The sequence below is a fragment of the Macaca fascicularis genome, chromosome 19 (assembly GCF_037993035.2).
Source record: "Macaca fascicularis isolate 582-1 chromosome 19, T2T-MFA8v1.1".
Lineage (NCBI taxonomy): Eukaryota > Metazoa > Chordata > Mammalia > Primates > Cercopithecidae > Macaca > Macaca fascicularis.
Genome location: NC_088393.1, coordinates 51,028,441 through 51,050,991, shown reverse-complemented (window position 1 = coordinate 51,050,991; position 22,551 = coordinate 51,028,441). Strand labels below are relative to the sequence as shown.

Here is a 22,551-nt window from a genome sequence, read left to right as displayed (position 1 = left end):
GTGTCTGTGCACGTTTCTTTTGTGTGTGTGTTTGTGTTTCTGCACATAGTGTGTACCGAGGTTTGGTGACAGAATCACTGCTGAAAAAGGCAGAGGCCTCCACAATTCCCAGGGACCTGACACACAGACAAAAGGAAAAAGAGAAGGAGGGACAAAGAGGCAGGACTGAGAGGGGAGGGGATAGAGAGGTGACCTGGGCACAGACCCCGCCCATAAGCCTGAGAAGTGCTCCTGCCCCGGGAAGAGGCTCAGCACAGAAGGAGGAAGGACAGCACCGCTGACAGCTGTGCTCGGAAAGATTCTGGATCCCAGACTCATCTCCACAGAGGAGAACATACAGGCAGAAGAGGCCATGGGGCCCCTCTCAGCGCCTCCCTACACACTGCACATCACCTGGAAGGAGCTTCTACTCACAGGTGAGGAGAGAACTTCCTGGGAGAGGACAGGAGGAGGAAGCAGAATGATTGGATGGGGTCTCCTGGAGGGGATGGGGTTCTAAAAAATAAAATAAGCCAGCACTTTGGGAGGCTGAGGTGGATGGATCATGAGGTCAGGAGTTCAAGACCGGTCTGATCAACACAGTGAAGCCCCGTCTCTACTAAAAACAGAAAAAATTAACCAGGTGTGGTGGTGAGCACCTGTAATCCTAGCTACTCAGGAGGCTGAGGCAGGAGAATTGCATGAATCTGGGAGGCAGAGGTTGCAGTGAGCTGAGATGCTGCCACTGCAAGCCAGCCTGGGAGACAGTACGAGACTCCGTCTCAAAAAGAAAAAAAAAAAAAAAATAAAGGAAAGAAGGCTCTGTTGGAGCCTGGATTGGGGATAATATGCCAGAGAGAGACAGGGTCACAACAGGAAAATCACATTGAACTGGAATTGGTAATAGGTAGGAAAATCTCAAGTGTTCTGTTCTCCTGGTTAAGCATCACTGGCCACAATATTTTGAAAAATGATAATAATAACTATTATCGGATGACACTTCAGGTGAAAATATAAGCAGGACATGAAACACTGTCCTCAGCAAAACACCTCAACAACTGGGGAAAGACAAAAAAAATAGCCCTGGCTTGGAGATCCCTGGGAACCTTCACATCTGCAGGAGTCTGCAGCCTGTCCCAGGCACTGGGGTGCAATCAAGATCACAAACGTCCCTGTCCTCACGGAGCTCATGCTGTCATGGGCAGGAAGACAGACATGCAAAGAGATCTAGAATGTGAGGTCAGGTGTTGGCAAGAGCTCCGGAGGGAGCAGAGCACAAAAAGGTCAGAAATGGAAGACCCAGGGGCTCTGAAGGAGGTGTCAGGAAAGAAGTCTAAGGATGCCCTGATGTGAGCAGGACCTGAGGGCAGTGTGGAGGGAGCCATGCAGACCCCTGGGGAAGAGGATTTCAAAGAGAAAAATGCCGAGGTCAGAAGGATTGAAGGAATGGGGGTTGTGCTGCTGACCTTGACCCAGTAGGACAGTAGGACAAAAACACACACACACACATACACACAAAAAGGGGTGTGTGTGTTTGTGTGTGTGTGTCTACAAGGCTGATGATTGAAGAAATCTTCTCAGGACCCAAGGCTCCATCTTTTCATCCCAATACATAGGTCTCAATATTGACTGATGCTCTCTCCACCTCCTAGCATCACTTTTAATCTTCTGGAACTCGCCCACCACTGCCCAAGTCACGATTGAAGCCCAGCCAACCAAAGTTTCTGAGGGGAAGGATGTTCTTCTACTTGTCCACAATTTGCCCACGAACGTTGTTGGCTACATCTGGTACAAAGGGCAAATAATGGACCTCCAGCATTACATTACAGCATATACAACAGACACTGAAATGATTCTATTTGGGCCTGCATACAGTGGACGAGAAACAGTATATTCCAATGCATCCCTGCTGATCCAGAGTGTCACCAAAAATGACACAGGATCCTACACCATACAAATCATAAAGCGAGGTCATAGGACTGAAGGAGTAACTGGACATTACACCTTATACCGTGAGTGATTCCACATGATCCCTGGGTGTTGGGGGGTGGGGGTCACTTCTACTTTGCACACCCAGGATGGTCAGGCCTGGACTGTGCCTGTGTCCCTCTCTGCATTATGTCCCATGTTGGGGTTTCGGCATTTAGTGCAGGACACACACAGAGGAGACAAACATCAGCAGATCAGAATTCCTTTCCTGCCTCCAGACCCTGCAGACACTTGCTGCACAGGAAGGACAGTCTGATGGGGGGGGGGGGTGCTCAGCAGGAGGAGATCAGCCTCAGCCAAGCACCTCATGCCCTCTTCATAAACTTGACCCTGAGAAAGACCCTGGAGAACTGAGTAGGGCTTTGCCTAAGAGGCCCCTTGAGATACTCTCAGAGAAGCTCAGCCCTAGAAACCTGAACCCCAGACCGCTGTCCCTAAATCCTTACTCCAGATAAAGCTGAGGAGCCTGTGCCAGGGCTCAGTTGTGGCAGGGCTTACTGGGACCAAGGATTTACCAGCTGTCTGAGGACTGTGTCTCCTGGAGCTGCTCACCAGCCAGGGCTCAGCCCTCAGAGCCTCATCTAGGCAAGGACAGAGCTTTCTTCACCTGAGACTCAGAGTGGAGAGGACAGAAAGACAAGCTTTGTAGGCCATCAGTCAACTGCCTTGTGTGGCTTAGGACACTCCATAGAACGTCTATAGTCCCCAGAAGCAGAAACAGAAGACAGAAAATGTACTTGGCAACAGCTTATCCACAGGGATCTGACCTAAAGGTGCTCCCTCATGGAAGTGAATAATAATAAATGCTGTTTGTGTGAACACCTCCACTGTGCCAAGCATTAGGTCAGGTGACTGTGAAGAATTTACAATTTATTCACAGAAAGCATGAAAAGCCACAGTCCATTGGCCATTTAGCTTATTTGACTGAGAGAAAACTGAGGCACAGGAAGGCACAGTCACTGAACCAGAGTCACACAAACACAGAAGGCAGATCAGGGTCACATGAGGTCTGTCTGCAGCCACAGGCCCATCCTCTCCTCCACCAGAAGTGAGGGATTACTGGGATCCAAGGGCCCCGTAGTCATTTCTTGGCTCAAATCCTCTCACCTTCGGCATCCAAACCTCAGAGGAGTGAGAGCAAATGGTCAGCTGATTAGTGTGTACTCCAGAACTAAATCACCTGCCTCAACTGTCAGAGTCAGTGCAAAAAATGTCCAGGCGTCCCCCTCAGATCTTAACCCCTGTCACTGAACCTGAAATCCTGTGTTTCCCAAAGTGTCCATGTCACTGGCATGACAGGATAAAGGAGAGGAGCTTGTGTTCTTTCCCCACTGACACCCTGCACTAGCATAGGCCCAGTGAGAGACACACACTCAGGTGCTCTCACATAACAAATGGAGGAATTGAATGAAGAAATGGATGATCCATAACCTCTTTAGAGACTGGATCTCAGATGCAGAATCCTAGGAGGTCTAGGCCACACCTTTCCCTTGTCCTTCAGAGGCTGACACCCATGTTTCATCCCCCCACTACCTCTTGCCCCTAAAGACACCCCACCTCATGGAAGTTGAAACCCTTTGGCAACTGGAGGGTTTTCAGGGCTCCCTGGTCCTGGACTGTTGAACTGGGGCACCTGGTCCCTGGGGTCTCTGAAGTCACTGTAGTCCCCACTGTTCACTGCCATGCTGTCTCTGCCTCGCTCTGCTTCTCTGTGTCCCTCATCTTCCTCCCACTTCATTCTAACTGGCAAGCCCTGTCCTGCACAGCTTCTTCCTCCACCCCTAGGCCTTCCCCAGACACTCGCTCTAACTAGGCTGCCTTCTAATCCCTTCCTGCTAACACTGTGGAATGGTCCACCTCCCAGGTAATAGGAATGGCATAGAAATGACCTGGAGTTTCCACTCCTGCCAGGCTTCATCTCGAGCCAATGTCCCCAAGTCACTAAGAGAATAAGCTTCCACTGTATACCCATCCAGGGCTCTTTCCTGTTGTGAGACTGATCTGTGCACAAGACTGTGGGACAGGGATAGGCAGCTCCTCCATCCATTCTTATAATTCCCAGACATGTTCTTCTGGCCTCCTGCACAAACAAAACCAATTTATCCAGATGGTGTTTTGCAGTAAAGAAATATTTTAATGACTCCAAGTCTGCCAAATAGGAGGACGGAGGTATATTATTACTCAAATCAGCCTCTCTAGTGGATCAGGGGTTAGAGAGTTTTTCTTTTTTTAATTTTAAAATCTTTTTTTAAAAAAATATACTTTAAGTTCTAGGGTACATGTGCACAACGTGCAGGTTTGTTACATATGTATATATTTGCCATGTTAGTGTGCTGCACTCATCAACTCGTCAACACCCATCAACTCGTCATTTACATCAGGTATAACTGTCATTGCAACCCCACCCCCACCCCCTCCCTATAATAGGCCCCCGTGTGTGATGTTTCCCTTCCCGAGTCCAAGTGATCTTATTGTTCAATTCCCACCTATGAGTGAGAACACACGGTGTTTGGTTTTCTGTTCTTGCGATAGTTTGCTGAGAATGATGGTTTCCAGCTGCATCCATGTCCCTAAAAAGGACACGAACTCATCCTTTTTTATGGTACATAGTATTCCATGGTGTATATATGCGAAATTTTCTTAATGTGGTCTGTCACTGATGGACATTTGGGTTGATTCCAAGTCTTTGCTATTGTGAAGAGTGCCACAATAAGCATACGTGTGCATGTGTCTTTATAGCAGCATGATTTATAATCCTTTGGGTATATACCCAGTAATGGGATGGCTGAGTCATATGGTATTTCTAGTTCTAGATCCTTGAGGAATCGCCATACTGTTTTCCACAATGGTTAAACTAGTTTACAATCCCACTAACAGTGTAAAAATATTGCTATTTCTCCACATCCTCTCCAGCACCTGTTGTTTCCTGACTTTTTAATGATCGCCATTCTAACTGGTGTGAGATGGTATCTCATTGTGGTTTTGATATGCATTTCTCTGATGGCCCGTGGTGACGAGCATTTTTTCATGTGTCTGTTGGCTATATGAATGTCTTCTTTTGCGAACTGTCTGTTCATATCCTTTGCCCACTTTTTGATGGTGTTGTTTGTCTTTTTCTTGTAAATTTGTTTGAATTCTTTGTAGGTTCTGGATATTAGCTCTTTGTCAGATGAGTAGATTGCTAAATTTTTTTCCCATTCTGTAGGTTACCTGTTCACTCTGATGATAGTTTCTCTTGCTGTGCAGAAGCTCTTTAGTGTAATTAGATCCCATTTGTCAATTGTGGCTTTTGTTGCCTTTGCTTTTGGTGTTTTAGACATGAAGTCTTAGCCCATGCCTATGTCCTGAATGGTAGTACCTAGGTTTTCTTCTAGGCTTTTTATGGTATTAGGTCTAACATTTAAGTCTCTAATCCATCTTGAATTAATGTTCGTATAAGGAATAAGGAAAGGATCCAGCTTCAGCTTTCTTCTTATGGCAAGCCAATTTTCCCAGCACCATTTATTAAATAGGGAATCCTTTCCCCATTTCTTGTTTTTGACAAATTTCTTGAAATTTGTCACTCGGTTCTAACAGTAAGTAAACAGCTGAACAAACTCAAAAGTCGACAACTCGTTAAAATCCCTCAGAGATGGCCAGGCACAGTGGCTCACATCTGTAATCCCAACACTTTGGGAGGCCGAGGCGGGCGGATCACGAGGTCAAGAGATGGAGACCATCTTGGCGAACACGGTGAAACCCCATCTCTACTAAAAATACAAACAAATGAGCTGGGCATGCTGGCGGGTGCCTGTAGTCCCAGCTACACGGGAGGCTGAGGCAGGAGAACGGCGTGAACCCGGGAGGCAGAGCTTACCATGAGCCAAGATCGTACCACTGCACTCCAGCCTGGGCAATGGAGCAAGACTCCGTCTCAGAAAAAGAAAAAAAATGCTGTTAGAGAAATGAAGAATGCTTTTGATGGTTACTGGTAGAATGCACACAGCTGAGGAAAGAATCCCTAGCTTGAGGATGTTTCAATAGAAACTTCCAAAAATGCTGCACCCATCAACTCATCATTTACATCAGGTATGCACACCAACATGTCACAAGTATACATATGTAACAAACCTGCACGTTATGCACATGTACCCTATAACTTAAAGTATAATAATAATAAATAAATTAAAAAAAAAAAAGAAACTTCCAAAAATGAAACACGAAACTTCAAAAGGAGTAGGGGAAAAAAGTGGAGCAATATATTCAACTTCATATTTACCATTTTGTATTGACAATCGCAATTTTAAAATTTTGTAGTTATGGAACAACTACCAAGGCTGTAACATTCATGGAATGGGAATACTGGTGGGTTCGGGGACCTGTTGGAGGTGACCAGGGGGTGCTACCTGATGGTTTTCCTGCCTGGGGCACATTCGATTGTTGCTTCATGATGATGCCATCTTCATAAGTTGGGATTCTTCTTGTGGGGGACACATGACCCAATGGCATCTCACTTAGACTCTTCTTAATTCACACAAACTTAAACTCTAGTTGTATTTCCTTAGGTTGAGAGTAAATGAAGACAGCACTTCACATACCTGTTTTGGGCTCCTCCCCATTTTTCCTAACTCTGCACAGAAATTAGAAACAGGGAGTTCTTTCTATATTTACTAACATAACAAACATCACTTCTTTTAATTCGGCATCATTCCTCCCTTTATGTAATTGACACACTAACCAGTTCTGTCTCTTTAACGGGTCTCTTTCTACTCAAGGACTTGCTAATTTCAAATCACCTTTGGCATCTTTCTTTCAGCATAATGTGATCCTGCTGAATTCACCCCACACCTAAACCTTAATTGGGTATCAAGAGAAATACTACTACCAGCAATTCATCTTAGATACTTGGACCATCAGTAAAAATTTCCACTGATGACAACATTTTAATGTTTCCTTCAAATTTTGTTTTGTTTTGTTTTGTTACTAGAGTCACATCATAACATGAGGTCTAAACTCCTGACAACTTTTTATGGGAAAACTACAATATTACAAATTGAGCATCCCGAATCCAGAAATCCAAAATCTGAAATGCACCAAAATCCAACACTTCTGACCACTGATGTGCTAACTGGAGCATTTTGGATTTAAAATTTTTCAGATTTGGGATGCTGACCCAGTACATCTACTGCAAATATTCCAAAATAAAAAAAGTTAGAAATCCAAAACACCTGGTTTTAAGCTTTCTGCATAAGGAACACTTTATCTGTATGAACTATAGGTATGAAGATCTACAGGAGATCTCTGGAACCTCCTCATCCTGCATAACTGAAAACTCACACCCACGGAACAATGCCCTATTCCCCTCACCCCAGCTCCTGGAAACCACTATTCTACTCTCTGATTTACTCTGGAATCCACTGAGATGAGGTACATAGAGTAGTCAAATTCACAGAATCAGAGAGTAGAATGTCTAACGACAGAAAGTATCTGCAAGACTTCTTCCCAAATATTAGTCTAATAGCCACCAAACACAAACGGTCCATGAGGACCAGACTTCCATCATCAGTTCATGCTCGCCCTTTCCACCAGTCAGTTCTGCATTTGCAAAAATCCACATGTATTTCTAGAAAGATCCACACGGTCCTCACCTGCCCTTTAGAGGGGGAAGGGCAGGTGAGGGCATGGACACAGGACAGGGAACATGGTCTTGGTCCAAAGCTATCAGCTCTTGCCTGTCCCCTTCACTCTTTGTAGCTCATTCCTTGGACTCTGCTCTATCTTTAGAGGTCGCTGGCTCAAGTCAGTCACTAAGAGACAGCTGGGAAAACTGCCCCAACTTGTAGCTCCACTCCCTGATGACTAAATTGACCTCCAGGCTTGACTCTGGTCTCCCCTGTGTTATTTCTGCTGAAGTACCCAGTCCCAGGCCAGTTTTCCCACTACCCAAAGGGTTTAAGAACAATGGGAAGTTCCATCATCCATCTCTAGGATGCCCTTGGAAAGGGAAGCTGCAGGGAAAACATACCTTGGGAGCAAAGTAAGATTGAAACTAAGAAGATTCTAGCACTGCATGCTCCTGGTGAGGATCACAAGGTGGGCCAGGCAGGCAGTTGGAGAGGGAGGGACTCAGAGAGGCACCAGGGGCTCTGACTGCTGGACCCATGTTTTTCCATGATGCAATGATGCTGCTCAATTCACACTTGAGAAAGTCTGTGCTTCTCCCACATACAGAAGGCAGCCTCACAATCTCTGAGCCCTCAGATTGCTATGCATCTGTCTTGTAACACACACATCTGCCATGGATTTTTAAGGACTTGGGTGGGCTGAAGTGGGAAACGCCATCTCTGATTGAAAAATGTTTTTGGAGGATTCAAAGGTGCCACACAGGACAATCTTCTCTCTGTTATCTGCACAGTGGAGACTCCCAAGCCCTACATCTCCAGCAGCAACTTAAACCCCAGGGAGGGTACGGAGACTGTGATCTTATCCTGTGATCCTGACACTCAGGATGTAAGCTACCTGTGGCGGATAAATGGTCAGAGCCTCCCTATCAGTCACAAGTTGCAGCTGTCCAAAAACAACAGGACCCTCGTTCTATTTGGTGTCACAAAAGATACTGCAGGACCTTATGAATGTGAAATGAAGAACCCAGGGAGTTCCAGCCGCAGTGATCCAGTCACCTTGAATCTCCTCTGTGAGTATCTTCTGTTCCTCTGTGAGCCAGGCTGCCATCCCAAATACACATGGCCAGAGGCCAGGCCTCCCAGTCCTTCTCAGGTGCAAGTACAGAGACCCTTCTCCCCGGACATCAAAGCTGGCCATGAGTCCTAAGAGTAGGCTTAGGCTTGATCACCAATGGGAGAGAAGAGGCTGCTCCTGTCATGGGAGACTCAGGGACCAAAGCTTATGATGGGAGAAGTAGGTGAATGTCTCAGGCTCCTGATCAGTGAACACAGCAGGGATTTGGCTGGGACTTCAGTGTTGTGACTTAGCTCACAGGGTCACCGTGGCCGTTCCACAGACCAGGATTTTTGCTTCCCTCTGACAACATCAGCTGTGATTTTATTCTCTTGGCTCCAGTTGGCCTGGACGCCCCCACCATTTCTTCTTCATACACCTATTACCATCCAGGGGAACTCCCCAAGCTCTCCTGCCTCACAGACTCTCACCCACTGACAGAGCATTCTTGGCTGATTGATGGGAAGTTCCAGCAATCAGCACAGGTGTTCTTTATCCTCCTAACCACTAAAATATAGAGAGGGGTCTATGTCTGTTTCATGCATAACTCAGTCACTGGTGGAACAAATCTCATAATCAAGAGGATCATAGTCCCTGGTAAGTGGATCCCTGGAGCACTGGCAATATGTTTTCCAGTGAAGTCTATCTGGCTATCAGGGAAGAGCCACCTCCCCTCTGCTAAGGGAGAGGGAAAATCAAAAACCCAGGACAGGGAATATGTTTCTGCTCGAAAACCACGAGCTTTTGCCTGTGGCCTTCACTCTTTCTAGATCATTCTTTAGACTATACAGTAACAATGAACAATGTGAAAGGAAAGTCAGAAAAGAATTTCCATTCTCACTAACATCAAAAGGAATAAAATATTTTGGAATAAGTTTAACCAAAAAGGTCTAAGGGTTATACCCTGAAAACTACAAAATGTTACTGAATGAAATTAAAGACGACATCAATATGTGGGAAGACATTTCATTTTCATGGATTGGAAAAATCAACATTGTTAGGATGACAATACTACCCAAAGTGAGCTGCAGATTCAACGCAACCCCTACCAGAATCCCAGTAACACTTTTTTGCAGAATTACAAAAATCTGTCCTAAATCTGACCTGATAGGCTCTTATTGATGACTGCCACAACAGAGACACTGAGAAAAAGATGCAATCATGGAAAGGTGGAAAATGTTCATGACATAGAAAATAGCAATCATTATTTCTCACATCCCAAAGCCTTCAAAAACATACAAGTGCAGCATGGCCAGTATGGAATTGACCAAAAACTATTCACCAAGCTAGAAAAGTGGTGAGAAAAAAAAAGGACAAGAATGTATTTAGCCTATCGCCACCCACTTTTGCTGACTAATCTGATGCTGAAAAGTAATGCTCACTGGAACATTTTAGATTTTGAATCTTTCAGATTTGGGATGCTAAACCAGTAAGTATGTGACAAATATTTCGAATCAAAAAATGTCAGAAATCCAAAACACTTTCTGTCCTAAGTCTGATGTGTAAGAAACACTCAATCTGTGTGAACTATAGGCATCAAGCTGTACAGCAGATCTCTAGAACCTCCCCATCTGGCATAACTGAAACTGCACACACATGAACAACTTCTGATTCTCCCCACTCCCAGCTCCCGGCTACCAGCAGTCTCTTCTCAGATTCACTGTGGAATCCACTTACATGATGTCCCTAGAGTAGTCAAGCCCATGGAATCGGAGAGTAGAGTGTCCAATGAAAGAAAATATTTGCAAAATTTCTCCCCAACTTTGTCTCATATCCATCAAACACGTATGGTCCACAAGGACCAGATTTCCAGCAGTTAATTCCCACCCTTTCCACCAGTCCATTCTGCATTTGCAAATGTCCACCTGTATTTCTGGAAAGTTCCATTTAGTCCTCACCTGCCCTCTGCAGAAGGAGAGGAAACTTAAAGAACCCAGAACAGGGAACATGGGTCTGCTCCAAAGCCACCAGTTCTTGTCTGTCCCCTTCAGTCTTTCTAGATCATTCCTTGCAGTTTGCTCTGTCTTTGGAGGTCACTGGCTCAAGTAAGTCATCATGAAACACCTGCAGAAAACTGCCCCACTTTGTGCCTCCACGGCCTGATGACTGAAGTGACCTCCAGGCCTGACTCTGGTCTCCCCTGTCTTATTTCTGCTGAAACATCCAGTCCCAGGCCAGCCTGCTCAGTATCTTCAGGGTTTCAAGGCAATGGGAAGTCCCATTATTACTCGTCTCTAGAATGTCCTTGGAAATGGAAGCTGCAGATAAATCACATCTAGGGGGGCAAAGTAGGATGGAATTTGTAAGGAGTCCGGCAGTTGCACATTGCAGGTAAGGAACCCAAGGAGAGCCAGCCAGTCAGCTGATTAGAGAGGGACTGGGAGGTGTATCAGGGCCTGTGACTCCCACTGATGTATCTGTCCATGACCCAACACTGCTGCTCAATTCACACTTGAGAATGTCTGTGCTTCCCTAAGACAGAGCAGGTGGCCTCACAGTCTTTGAGCTCTTAGATCATCATGCATCTGTCTTGTGACACACACACGAGCTATTGGTTTTCAAGGACTCGGGTGGGCTGAGGGGAGGGAGATCCCAACTCTGATTGAAGGATGCCTGTGGAGGAATCAAAGGTGCCACAGGACAATCTTCTCTCTGTTATCCACACAGTCCCAGGCTAAAGCAACCCGGTGAAAACAGGATCCTCATTCTAGCCAATGTCACAAGAAATGACACAGGCCCCTATGAATGTGAAATATGGGACCAAGTTGGTAGCACACCCAGTGACCCAGTCACGCTGGATGTCCTTTGTATCTTTGGTTCCTGTGTGGACCAGGCCACCCGTTAAAATCCAAAGGAACACAGGCCACGCATCTCAGTCTCTCTCAGGTCCAAGTACAGACACTTTTATTTCTGGACACCAGGGTTGGCCATGGCTCCCTGCCCTGGGAAATTCTAGGTATGCATAGCCTTAAACAAAAATATAAGGGGAGGAGATGCTTTTGTCATGGGAGACTTGGAGTCTACAGCCTGTGATGGGAGAAACAGGAGAATATCCCAGGCTTTGGCCCAGTGAACACAGGAGCGGTTTGGCTGGGCCTTGAGGGTGTGTCTTGGCTCAGAGGGACACTATGTCCCTTTAAGAGACCAGGAACATCCCCTTCCTTCAGATGACATCACCTGTGACTTTATTCTCTTTACTCCAGATGGTCCACGCATCCCCAGCATTTTCTCTTCATCCCCCTATTACCGTTCAGGAGAAAAACTCTACTTGTACTGCTTCGCGGACTCTAACCCACCGGCAGAGTATTATTGGACGATTGATGGGAAGTTTCTGCAATCAGGACAAGAGCTCTCTATCCGCGAAATTACTGCAAAGCATGGCGGAATGTATGGTTGCTCGGCTCGTAACTCAGCCACTGGCAGCGAAAGTTCCGCATTCAAGATGATCAAAGTCTCTGGTAAGTGGATCCCTGCATCACTGGCAATAGTGTTTTAGATGGTGTCTATCTGCCTTTCAGAGAAGACCTGGGAAAACATTTTAATTCCCAGCCTGTGTCCCATTGGCAGAAGCAAATCCTAAATTCTCCTCCTGAACCCTCCCAATTTGTCTCTACAGATTCTCTTCTCCTTGTTTTTCTGTTTTCTCATGGTTGACCTTGTGTCCAGCCTGAGAAAGGTAGGGAGGGGGCTTTGTCAGCCCTGAGCCCTATGTGATGGAAGAGGCTTCACAGAGGGACAAGAAGGAGAGTCCTCAAGGTCAAGTTGCTTCTCGCTGTCACCAACACATCCCTTTCTGCCACGTCTTTATTTTTTTTCCCTCTGCATGAGCTACAAGGAGCATCCGAGGCTTTGAAACAAGCTCACATTTTTCCCCCAAATGAGAGTAGCAAACCCCTTGGATGAGAGAGGAGCAGCTCAGACCACTCCCTAATCTGCTCCAGGCTTCTCGGTGACTGGCCCTGCCTGACTCCACCTGGTGTGGGACCAGCATGTGTGGAGAAAGAGCCCTGGTGGCCTGTCCTGATTTCGGCTAAATCAAACTGCCAGTTGGTGTGAAGGCTAGGCTGCAGGGAAATTAAAAGAGAGGGAGCCTCGGGGCAGACTCTTGAGCTGTGTCCTGGCTCTGAAGTCACCGGCGCTATGAGGCTGTTGGCACAGCACGTGGGACACAGCACAGAGGACAGTGAGTGATGCATACTTGGAGACATAGGGAGATTCACCTCTGGAGTTCTGCATGGCAGGAAAGGGGCTATGCCAAAAAGTGTGTATTTATAGAGTGTAAGACTACCAGGACACTTTATATATATCCAATATAAGGCTTATCATTAACTATTTCTAAGTGTGCAATTTAGTGTTGTGTAACCATCACTCTATCCATTTCCAGAACTTTTTCCTTTTACCGTATTAAACCTCTGTACCCAATAAACAGTAACTCTCACTCCTTCTCCCCCTAACCCTTAGCACATACCATTCTACTTTCTGTCTCTATATAACTGGCTATTCTATTTTCTAAATGGAATTATAGAATAATTATCCTTTCGTGTCTGGCTTATTTCAGTTAGCATAATGTCTTCAACGTTCATTCACTTTGCACGATGTATTGGAATTTTATTCCTTGTTAAGGTTGAATAACATTTCGTTGTATAGATATATCTCATTTGCCTACCCACTTATCTTTCAATGGACTTTTCCATTGTTTCCATTTTTGGCTATTGTGTGTAATGCTTCTCTGAACATCAATGTGCAAATATTTGTTCACATTTCTTTCAATTCTATAGGGAGTATGTCTAGAAGTGGAATATCTGGATCGAATGGTGATTTATTGTTTAAATTTTTGAGAAACAGCCACACCACTTTTTACAGTGGCTATAACATTTCCCATTCCCATCAGCAATGCACTAGAGCTCCAACTTTTCTATTTGAAAATACTTGTCATTTTGTGTTGCTGTCATTGTTGTTGTTTATCAAAGCATCCTAAAGTGTATGAGGTGGTGTCACATTGTGGTTTTGATTTGCATGTCTCTAAGTATTCGTGATGCTGAGGAGCTTTGCTTGGACTTATCGGATATTTGTATATCTTCCTTGGAGAAAACTCTATTTTAATCCTTGGTTCATTTTGTAATTGTGTTTTTGGATGTTTGCTGTTGTTAACTTGTAGTTTTTTGTGTATTCTGGAAATTAATTTCTTATCACACTTATAATTTGCAAATATTTTTCTCATTTCATGGGTTGCCTTCTTACTCTCTTGATAATGTTCTTCGATATATAAAACGTTTTGATTTTTATGAAGTCCAATTTATCCATTTTATTTGTTGCCTATGCTTTTGTTGTTACAACCAAGAAATCATTGTGAAATGCAATATCATGAAGTTTTTATCCTATGTTTTCTTCTAAGAGTTGTATAGATTTTGCTCTTACATTTAGATATCTGATCTATTGTGGGTTAATTTTTGTATATGATGCTAGGTAAAGGTTCCACTCATTCTTGCCCTTGGATATCCAGCTTTTCCAATATCTTTTGGTGAGAACACTGTCCTTTCCCCATTGAATGATCTTGGCACACTCGATGAAAATCATTTGGCCATATATGCAAGTATTTCTTTCTGGAGTCTCTGTTCCATTTCATTAATTTCTATGTCCTCTTTTATGCCAGTACCACACTGTATTGGTTACGGGGGCTTTGTAGTAAATGCTGAGATCAGAAAGTGTGAGTCCTCCAGCTTCATTCTTCCTTTTCAAAGTTGTTTGTCTATTTAGGGTCATGAGTTTCAATATAAATTTTAGGACGGATTTTTCTTTTACTGCAAAAATGTCACTGAGATTCTGAGAGGAATTATATTGAATCTGCAGCTCACTTTGGGTTTCATTGTCCTCCTGACAATAGTGAGTCTTCTAATTCATGAAAACAAAAAGTCTTTCATTTTATTGATGTCATCATTAAGCAATATTTTATGGATTTCAGGTATAATCATTTCACCTCTTTGGTTAAACTTATTTCTAAGTATTTTATTCTTTTTGATATTAATACAAATTAAAATTTTTTTCTTAATTTCCCTTCAGATGGTCCATGGTTAGTGTATTGAAATACGACTGATGTTTGAATGTTGATTTTGTATTGTGGAACATTACTGAATTCATTTGTCAATTCTGATAGGTTTGTCCATCTTTAGGATTTTCTAGATATAAGTTCAAGTTATCTCCGAACAGAAATAATTTTACTCCTTTCTTCCAATTTGAATGTCTTTTAAAAAATAGTTGCCTAATTTTTCTGACTAGACCTTTCAATACTACCTTGAATAGAATTGTCAAAAGCAGCAACCCTGTCTTGTTCCTGCTCAAACAGGGAAAGCTTTCAGTCTTTCTCCGTTGAGTATGATGTTAGCATTGGGTTTTTTCACATATTGCCTTTATGTTGAGGTGGTTTCCTTACATTCTTAGTTAGAATGTTTTTATTATGAAAAAATATTGAATTTCATCAAATGCTTTTATTGATTCAATCTTATTACTGATTATAGTTGTAGTCATATTTTTTGTGTTTTTCTAGGAATTTGTCTATTCCACCTAGTTTATACAATTTATTGGCATACAAATACTTACAGTAATTTCAAAATCATTATTTTATTAGAATTGGTAGTAATCATTTCATTTTCTGTTTTTTCATTTTTACTTTTCTTTTCTTATTTTTTTTTTTGAGAGAAAGAGAGAGAGCCACTCACTCTGTAGGCCAGCCCAGGCTGAAATAGAGTAGTGTGAATGTGCCTCACTGCAGTCTCAAACTCCTGGGCTGAAGAAATTCTCCTTCTTCAGCCCCCCAAGATACTAGGACTACAGATGCATGCCACCATGCCCAGCTAATTGGTTTTAAATTTTTTTTTGTAGAGACAGGGTCTCCTGAGGTTACCTATGCTGGTCCAAACACCTGGTCTCAAGAAATCCTCCCATTGTGACCTTCCAAAGTGCTAGGATTAAAATATGACCCACCATGCTCGGACTCCATTTCCATTTCTGATTTTAGTAATTTTAATCTTCTCTCTTTTTTTCTTAGTCCAGTTAATGGTCGTCAATTTTGTTGATTTATTTTGAAGAATCAACTTTGGTTTCATTAATTTACTGTATTCTTTTTTCATTCTCCATTTTATTTTTATCCACTCTAATCCATATTGTTTACTTCATTCACTGTGCTTGGGTTTAGTTTGTTCTTCTTTCATATCCTGAAGCATGAGAGAGCTTGCTTCATACGATTCTTTTAAAGGTTTATTGCAGTCAATGAAACAAGATGCCACACAGATGAACCAATGTCAGCTGCTCTATTACTACTGTCATCCTTAGCCTTGAGGTCAAATAGTCCCAGAATGAAATCTCACATCCTCCTATTAGTAGCCATATGACACCAGGAAAGTTTTTACACTACTCTAAGCTTCTGTCCTTTCATTGGTAATTTGAAAATAATATGTAGGCCGGGCGCGGTGGCTCAAGCCGGTAATCCCAGCACTTTGGGAGGCCGAGACGGGTGGATCACGAGGTCAGGAGATCGAGACCATCCTGGCTAACAAGGGGAAACCCCCTCTCTACCAAAATACAAAAAACTAGCTGGGCGAGGTGGCAGGCGCCTGTACTCCCAGCTAGTCGGGAGGCTGAGCCAGGAGAATGGCGTAAACCCAGGAGGCAAAGCTTGCAGTGAGCTGAGATCCGGCCACTGCACCCCAGCCTGGGCGACAGAGCAAGACTCCGTCTCAAAAAAAAAAAAAAAAAAAAAAAAAAAAAAAGAAAATAATATGTAACTGACAGGGTTATTGTGTGAATTAAATGAGGTACAGGTAAAGTATTTAGCACAGGGCCTGACACATAAGATGTGTCCCTCAACAGTACCTATTTCCATATATATATAGAAAAAAAGGTAACACATAAAACAGTAGGACATGGTTACTGACTACTTGTGGGAGAGAAAGGAAAAAATCTAAGTGTAAAGAATCAATCCTGGTATTTTTTTTTTTTTTAAACCAACTGAGATGCATCCAGGATAGGACTAGACGAATAAGATAAATTATCAGAGAAGACACCTGTGAGGGAATGTGGGGCAGGCATGAAGGTAGTGTGGGAGAACCCACAGACCACTATGCAAAGCTGACTCCTGTGAAAAAGAAAGGGAAAGAAATTTTAGGTATCAATGCAGTTCTTAAGACAGTTTTCGCAAGGCTGATGGGGAGTCCTCCAACCAGTCACCCATTAGAGTTAAAGAGAGCCTCAGAGAACTAGGCTTGCTTACACGCCCTTGCTGCGAGCCTGTGGGAAGGAAGCTTTCTGTGCAAAGGAGGTTGTGAATTTGAAATGCACTGACCTGGGCCTTTTGTCAATCAGGTCCCTGCCAGGGAGTGCTGGCAGGGTCTCATTCATGGCTGCCACCACAGAGACACTGAGACAAAGGTGCAACCATGAAAAGTTGTAAAGGTGGATAGTTCTACTGACATAGAAAATAACGATCAGCCTTTCACACATCCAAAATCTTTCTGAAATATCTGAGTGCAGTAGAGAATTGACCGAGGACTGATAAAAAACCTAGAAACAAGGTGAGAGAGGAAAAAAAAAAAAACTGCAGGAATATAATCATCTCCTATCAACTTTCCAACAGAAATAATGCTTTCCTTGAAGAAACAATTATAGACTACCTCATGTTACATGCTGGTTCCTGAGGTTCCCCCCTGTAAAGTAACATCATCTCCATTCCTTCTTTTCTTTTCTTTTCTTTCCATGACAGGTTCTTCAGGAAGAGGACATCTATCCTGGCATTGATCCGACATAGCAGCCGTGATGTCATTTCTGTATTTCAGGAAGTCTGGCAGGTATGATGGCCTTTTCTCTTGTACCGCTTCCTGCAGGCTGACTGCCATGCTTGGGAGAGGGAAAAGACTTATTGGCCTGTATCTGGGACTGGATCTCCTCCTTCCACTAAACTGCTGCTTCTCAGCACTAATTCCTGCAGTTCCCTTTCTCCCTGGCCTGTATGCTCCCTCTACCCCAATGTCTTTTAGCCATAATTGTCTCGTTTATTTCTCAGATTCAAATGAGAAACACAATTTCACATTGTGAAACCCTCTTCATTATTTTTCACATCTCTCAATAGTGTAATTCTCTCCATTCCCATAAAGCTCAACCACTTCTCAAAGTGTTGCTTGACTTCTTGTGTCCAGACTTTGAAACCTTCCTTGCATATGACTGCCTCATTACCTTTCTAAAATCTAGTTAATTCACTTAATCAAGAATCTTCAGGGGTCTACACTAGCCTATTTGGTAAGTTCACATTTCTTCTGTTTACTAATCCTTCTCACTTCCTTTACCTCTACTTCCTAGTATAATTCCTCCATCCTAATTAGAACTGTCTTCCTACACATCCCTGCCCCTTCACCCATATAGACAAAAAATTCTTAGTTCCAATGCTACGCCTAAAAACAGGGTGAACTCCCCTCCACCATCTGCACTACAGACTTAACCACTCCCTTCATCACAAGGAACCTCTGACCTCGTGGAAGAAAAAGACTTTAGGATCAGCCTGTGAACCTGAGACTCAGAACACAATGTATGTGTGGTGGAGACCTTTTCCTGATGACTAATTCACTTGTTCAAAAAAGATACAGAAATGAAGAAGGCAAGGTCCCTACCCCAGGGGACATAAAGCATAAAACAGGAAATGAGATCTGAAATTCATCATGATACCAAAATAGAAAAAAAGTGAAGGCCACAAGAAATCAGAGAAATCTGATGGGAAATATAGCTACACTTTGGAATCACTGGAAAACATTTTTAAAAGTGGATGCTCAAGCCCCACCCATGAGTTCCAGTTTAAAGGTCTGGAGAGGGACCCAGCCATTGATAATTTTTAAGTCTTCCCTGACACTACTAACATGTAATGAGGGTGGAGAACTCTTATTATAAAAGGTAGAACTTACAACTAAGTCAATGATTTTGAAGTAGAAGTACCGGAATTACCTAAGGACGTTTTTGAACATATGTAAGACTATGCGTTTTTGGCCCTAATTATTAATGGGCTACACCAAGAACTCAGGAATCCAGCTGGGAAACAGAAGCTGAATGGAAAAGCCACCTTATTTTATATGTTAAAATATATATAAAGCATTTTCAAATAAGTGATAAGTGTTGCTAAACCTTCTCTAAATAACGTTTATGGGAATGTTAATAATATGAGTATTCTAGGCTGGGCGCAGTGGCTTATGCCTGTAATCCCAGCACTTTGGGAGGCAAGGCTGGCAGATCATGAGGTCAGGAGATCGAGACCACCCTGGCTAACACGGTGAGACCCCGTCTCTACTGAAAACACAAAAACAAAATTCACCGGGTGTGGTGGCAGGCACCTGTAGTCCCAACTACTCCGGAGTCTGAGGCAGGAGAATGGCGTGAACCCGGAGGTGGAGTTTGCAGTGAGCGGAGATCCTGCCACTGCACTCCAGCCTGGGCAACAGAGTGAGATTCCATCTCAAGGAAAAAAAAAATTAAAAAAAAAAAGAGTTCTAAAAACCGTATGAAATTTCTGGAAATCGAATATGTTATCAGTCATAGTGTCGTATGCCACAGAAGTAACTAGATTTCTATGTGAGTTGTGTCTTTACCATAATCAGCCTAATAAAAATCCCATTAGATTTTTAACCATGATCATTTTAAATCTTTGTCATTCCCAGACCGTTGCTTTGATTCTTCCTCGAAGTATTTACAGTCAGCTACAGTCCAAAATTGCTTTTTCTTCAAGGAGATATATGGAAAAGACTCTGACAATGACTCTTGAATACAAGTTTCTGATAACTTCAGGATCATACCACTGGACTCTCTGAGAACTTTCAAAATTTTAATGAACAGGCTGATACCTTCATGAAATTCAAGACAAAGAGGAAAAAAACCTCAGTTATATTGGACTTAATAATCAAAAGGATAATATTCTCATAATTTTTTTTTGAAAACGTGCTGATTCATTGAATGTGTTATTCTCCAGATTTATGGACTTTCTCTTTTAAGCTCTTTATACTTTACAGAAATTTGATAAAGTATACTTTTGTAAACAAAAGTCAAAACATTTGCTTTTGTTCCCAATCTGAGTACCTCAGAATTGGGAAACTATTTGTGAGTATTCATATGTTTATGGTAATAAAGTTATTTGCACAAGTTCAGTAAGAATCTACTCTCTTTATAACATGACACATTTGAAAACATTGGTTATGTTACTAAGGCTTTGACTGGGATGTTGTATTTGAGAATATACATAGAATAAACCCATACGGAATGCAGGGAAAGTCTGAAGTTGGCCTTGATTTGGCTTCCGAGTCTCAAGAGGTTTTTGGAAACTTAATCTGAGAGTCTTATAAAACTTCTAAGAACGCAAAGTTTAAAAAGATCTTCTATGGTCCATTGCCACTCTTGCTGAACTTAGGTAAAAAATCTAGGCAAGTTTGGTGAGAGTCAACCTATTTTGCAAACAATTCATCCTACTGGAATTATCTTTGGTAAAAATACAGACTCCTATTTAGAGAAAAATTATGTTGAAAAGAAAAACTGTAGTATACCTGTTACCAGATTGAACCACTGTTCATTATCTTTGAGCATTTACAATCTACTGGTAGACTGGACTGGACCCTGAATTCTTTTAGTTCTTCCAATTAAATTTTCTCTAATGAAATCACTAAGAACAAGAACAGCTCTGTTCCTGAAGCCATATAAGCTAGAGGTGTACAACTCAACGTAAATTTCACGGGAAAACCCTCGTGTCTGATGTGTGGGCCACTCAGAGCTCACCAAATGTTCGACACCATCACTTAGAGACACTTATACTGCAAAGCACGACAACAAGTTGATGACTGTACACTGTGGACAGCTTTTCTCAAGATGTCCGAACAAGACTGTCAATCATGATGAGACTCTTACCTCTCTTAATTTGTCCTTGCTTACGCCTGTCTCCTTTGCTTCCCAGAATAATGCTGTACTTAGGATTTCACAAGAAGTAGCTTCTGAGAGTAAGTTAACAGTGTCAGATATATCATGTCAACCACATTATTATTTTTTTAAGATGGAGTTTCTCTGTTGTTGCCCAAGCTGGGGTGCCATGGCAAAATCTTGGCTCACCAAAACCTCTGCCTCCTGGGTTCAAGTGAATCTCCTGCTCCAGCCTCCCTAGTAGCTGAGATTATAGGCATGCACCACGACACCAGGCTAATTTTGTATTTTTAGTAGAGACCGGGTTTCTACATACTGGTCAGGCTGGTCTTGAACTCCCGACCTCAGGTGATCCGGAAGCCTTGGATTCCCAAAGTGCTGGGATTACAGGCACGAGCCACTGCACCTGACCCACACATTTTTACATAACAGGAGATCCTTTAGTCCACCCAAAGGCTGCCCTTAGCTGCATCTTTAACACAACTTTTTCCTCAAGTATATGGAGAGTTTTTTTAGGCTTCTACTTGTATACTTGCCTATTCTTCTCACTCCCTGTTTTAATTTAACATAGACATGCAATGCTAGAAAATAGAATTGCTCTCTACCAGCTAAGCAGGGGGGAGACTGTGCAGTTTCTGACACTTCTCGTTGCACATGGATAAATACATCGGGTATTATAGAGACTCAGTTGTAAAAATCAACAAATGTGCTGCCTGGTTAAAATGACTAGACTCTTCTGGCTTCTTCTTTGATCTATTCTATTGTAGTTGGTTTGCATCTTGCCTAAGGCGCATATTCCAAACTCTTGATATTTTCATCCTGATAGTCATACTGGTAGTCTCCCTCGTGTGGTGCAATCTACAGACATTTTTATTTGTGTGCAAATATTTGTGTGCAGCCATTCCTCAAATATCAAATTGTTTCTCTTGGGCTGGAATTCGAAAACCCAAAGAAATGTGTGGTTTATGTGCCGGGTGCAGTGGCTCACGTCTGTAATCCCAGTACTTTCAGAGGCCATGGCAGGTGGATCACAAGGTCAAGAATTTGAGGCCAGCCTCGTCAATATGGCGAAACCCTGTCTCTACTAAAAATACAAAAATTATCTGGGTGTAGTGGTGCGCACCTGTAGTCCTGTAGGGAGACCCCCCCCCCCGAAACCATTGCTATGGAACAAAAGATGAAAGGCTCCTGATTGTTGTAAATTCAAAATTGCATGCAGGATTGTGTAAAGACAATGTCAGGATGGGCTGCCAGAATGAGCCAACAGCGCATGATGTACATACCCCTGCAGAGAGCCTATAAATGGACGTGTAATCATGAAGGTTTCACATCACCAAGATTCCTATCTCAGAAAAGTAAATGTTCATAGCTCTGGGACTGAGATGCAACCCTTGTGGAGAGCCTATAAATTGACACATGAGGGGCGTGTGTTCATATGGATAAGATAGGTTTATAAATACCCTTATCTTGCCACAGCTCTTCTAGGTCTCTTCAGGGTTTAGGCATACTCCCTTCTGAGAATTTTTTGGTTTAACTGGTTGTCTAGCTTCACGTCCTGTTTCTATTGATTGTTTGGAACCAGCTTTTCCTGCAACTGTTACTGCTGATTAATATCTTGCTAATCATAGGATATGGATTGACTGTGTTTTAAGGCTCTGTTAGAAATTACTGATGCACACACTATGATGTAAATTCTTATCTCTGTATACTGTACTTCTGCATACCGATGTTATGTTAAATAATTATTTCAACCCCATGTGACCATCTCACCTCATAATCAAACGACCCTAAATCCCTCACTAACCTACCCCGGCCCTCACTAAGCTTAATAATAAATGCTGGTTTATCCAGTGCATTGGTGACATCACAGGACCAGATGGCAATGCCCCACCTGGACCCACTTTCACTATCGTGGGTGTGTCTTTTATTTCT

General features: G+C 42.9%; 1 pseudogene; it reads left to right on the top strand.

Annotated features, from left to right (window-relative positions):
• Positions 1–220: 220 nt before the first annotated feature.
• On the top strand, positions 221–17,838 carry LOC102133123 (pregnancy-specific beta-1-glycoprotein 2-like; annotated as a pseudogene).
• The last annotated feature ends 4,713 nt before the right edge of the window (positions 17,839–22,551 follow it).